The sequence below is a fragment of the Eretmochelys imbricata genome, chromosome 1 (genome assembly GCF_965152235.1).
Source record: "Eretmochelys imbricata isolate rEreImb1 chromosome 1, rEreImb1.hap1, whole genome shotgun sequence".
In the NCBI taxonomy this organism is placed as follows: domain Eukaryota; kingdom Metazoa; phylum Chordata; order Testudines; family Cheloniidae; genus Eretmochelys; species Eretmochelys imbricata.
Window position 1 is genome coordinate 296,712,068 of NC_135572.1, and position 3,902 is coordinate 296,715,969.

Here is a 3,902-nt window from a genome sequence, read left to right on the forward strand (position 1 = left end):
CCCTCTTTTCCAAGCTGAAAAGTTCCAATCTTACTAATCTCTCCTCATTTGGAAGCTGTTCCATAACCTTAATAACTTTTGTTCCCCTTTTCTGAACCTTTTCCAATTCCAATATATGTTTTTTGAGATAGGGCGACCACATCTGCATGCAGTGTTCAAGATGTGGATGTACCATGGATTTATATGGAGGCAATATGATATTTTTTGTCTTATTATCTAGCCCTTTCTTCATGATTCCCAATGTTCTGTTAGCTTTTTTGACTGCCGCTGTTCATTGAGTGGACGTTTTCAGAAAACTAGCCACAATGACTCCAAGATCTCTTTCTTGAGTGAGGTATAATTATGTTTTCCAGTGTACATTACTTTGCATTTATCAACATTGAATTTCATCTGCCATTTTGTTGCCCAGTCACCCAGTTTTGTGACATCCCTTTGTAGCTCTTCGCAGTCTGCTTTGGACTTAACTATCGTGAGTAGTTTTGTATCATCTGCAAATTTTGCCACCTCTCTGTTTACCCCTTTTTCCAGATCATTCTGATCAACGCTAAGCTAGCCCTGACAACTTATATGTTTTGTATTGTATTACACTCATTTCTAGCCCGGCTTTTTTCAAAGAACATGTCCTCTTATTTATTTTCATTTATTCACATTCATTTTCATTTTAGAGCTGTCAGCTGTGCTGCTGGCTCGTTCAATCTCTCCCCGCTCTGTCAGCTGTATAAGTCCCTGCCCCTCCTTTGAAAATGTCAGGAAGGAATTAGGGTCTCTGAAAAGGTAAGAAGAGGCCTATGATTTAGTTTGAGAATCAAACAAGTTCAATCTTTGAGCCTAACCATTTTTTGATTTGTGAGTGAATGAAAAATTTAGAATAATTTCCTAAAAATGGAAAAGTACCTTTTGCCCCCTAAGAACTGTAACTCAAAACCAGAACATCAGATTAATCTCAAGCTTTCACAAAAAAAGTTTATTTTGCTGTAAAACTAGGTATACACATTTATACCAATAAAGAGTTTTGGGGTTTTTTTGCCTAAGTTATGGGGATATGGAGTCAAAAATAGTCTTGGAATGGCAATTTACAACTTTAAGACACTAACTTGGTTCCATAATCCAGAGAGGCAAATCCTGGTCTACTAGCAGTCAATGACAATTTTGTCCAAATGGGACCAAGATTTGGCATAGAAGACACAATGTGTTTAATAAGAGTTTTCTATATATCTATCGAATAAATTGTTTGTTCTTCCTGATTTAACCTAATGACACTATCTATTTACACTGTGTTTGTTATGATTCTACAAAAGCACCAATTTCAGTTCAATATAAAAAATTCTACTCTTGAAAAATTCCATCCAGTTTTAACATATTCACTTTATTCTTTCCTCCTCACATACAAACATGTCAAAAATAAATCAAAAAGATACAACTATAAATACTTATTTTAAGGTTTTAAAGGTATTTAGGCACTGCTCCATTCAGCATTGCTAGTCTCAGTGATTTAGACAGCTAAGACTCATTTTCACAAGTGATTTAGGCACTTAGAAGCCAATTTAGGCACTTAGGAGCCACTTAGGAGCCACTTAGAAGCCAACTAATGTTCCTAAGTCACTTTTGAAAATGGGACTTAGCTTTCTAAATCACTTAGGTCTTGTGGAGCAACATCTAAAAAATCTTTAAAAATCTGGGTGTTATTGTCTAATTTCACTTTCCTTTGCGACAGGTTTCAGAGTAGCAGCCGTGTTAGTCTGTATTCGCAAAAAGAAAAGGAGTACTCGTGGCACCTTAGAGACTAACAAATTTATTTGAGCATGAGCTTTCGTGAGCTACAGCTCCATTTATTTGAGCATAAGCTTTTGTGAGCTACAGCTCACTTTAAATAAATTTGTTAGTTTCTAAGATGCCACAAGTACTCTTTCACTTTCCTTTGTGTAATCAGTGGTAACTCTAAAGTCTATGAAGTTACACGAGTGTGAGACCAGAATCAGGCTGTAGTGTACTTATTAAATTACAGCCACTTATATTGAACTGAGTAGTAGATCCCCTTAAACGAGGTCCATTAACATTCTAACTAACCAGCTGTCATATGTTTCTTGCTCATACCTGTTCACAAGCAAGACAATCATTTTGAATCTTGTATCTTTCAGGTTTTAGCTTTTGCAATTCACATGTCAACATAAGAAAGAAAGAAAGAAAGAAATGCTAGGGCTATATGAAAACTTGAAGAAAAAATGATTGCCTTCAATAGATTGCCCCAGAAAAGGATTACAGTTGGGCATGGTTACAGCATAAATGTTATGATTCCACAAAACTAACCACTGCCATCAGGTGCTTGAGTTCAGGAATCCTATTCTGAAGAACTATAAGAGATGTCCAGTGTACCGCAACATGGAGTTGTCAAGTGTATTGCCTTGGCTTGGCAATCCGTTGATCTACTGTTCACATTTTTTTAGAATAGCACCCCAACTTTTTTGCAATATATCATCTTCCCTCATGACATTTTCAGGTTAGACTGGCACCGGGGAAATTATTTATCAGCTTATAAATGTGAGAAGCCTTGTGAGACAGACATGGTAGGCAACGCTTTGATTTCCATTTCACGTATTTCTTACATCCTTCTCTTTGTGAGGAACATTCTATAATTTTCACTAGAGGTGGTAAAATCACACATTGAGATGCTCTTGAGAAGTACTGTTGTCAAATCCTTAGAACAGGGAACTGAGTTTCAGCACCCCAGGTTCTATTCCCAACTCCACCACTGATTCACAGCCTGGCATTCAACAAATCAATGATTATTTCTGGGCCTAATTCTCCTCTCACTTACACCAAGGAAAACAGAAGTCAATGGAGTTAAGCGGTCTCAGGGAGAGGAGAATCAGACTCTACATGGAAGTTTACATGTCTATAAAATTACTAGACCTGGGTGAAAAAAATGTGTAGAAGTTTTCCTGACCAAAAAATATAGTTTAAGTTAAACTGAAATTTGCCATTTGAAAATGTCAACTCCAATTAAAAAAAATTCAGTTTTCCCATGGAAATTTTTGAAACGAAAACTTCTTGCTTCATTTTGACTTAAAATAATGTTTTATTTCTCTATTTTCGGTTAAAAAACTGAAATCACTTGACATTTTAAGTTAAAATGTCAATTTGAAATGAAAAACAAACTGCTCTGAAACTTCCAGGGGGCAGCCCAACGTTTTTTAACCAAAATTTTTCAAAGTCTTTGCCTTCAGAATTTCTTGCAGGAAATATTTTGTTTGTCGTCCCGGCACAGGGCTAATGGAACGTTTCATCAAATAAGGTTTGAGATCTTTAAATGAAAGGAACTACAGATCTTGCAAAGGGATTCATCTGAAGGGACCATTTCACCCACATGGAATTCTACTGAAGTCAATGAGGCTCCATGCTGGCTTAATGGCGTTAGCCATTCCCAGGATCAAACATCCTTATTAGAAGGAGCTTCACAAGGTTTACACTTTATTTGGTTCCTCCCCTCTAAAAAATAAAAAGATGCAGTATTGTCTGATCTTTGGTTGCTGAGATAAATTTTTATAAAGAAAACCTAATTTTTATATCACCCCTTTGAGTTCTGAAGATTACTTTTCTCAACATATCCATTACTAGAAAAGCATAGTACTTGTTAACCAGCTGCTAGGGAGAAAAAAACCTGCAAATGTGTTTTCTAAAGCACTACAAAGTAACTATACTCAGAGAGACAGAGCCCTGGTCTACACTGGGAGGGATCGATCTAAGTTATGCAACTTCAGCTATGTGAATAACATAGCTGAAGTCGACGTTCTTAGATCGACTTATCATGGTGTCTTCACCGCAGTGAGTTGACTGCTGCCGCTCCCCCATCGACTCTGCCTGTGCCTCTCGCGGTGCTGGAGTACAGGAGTCAACGGGAGAGC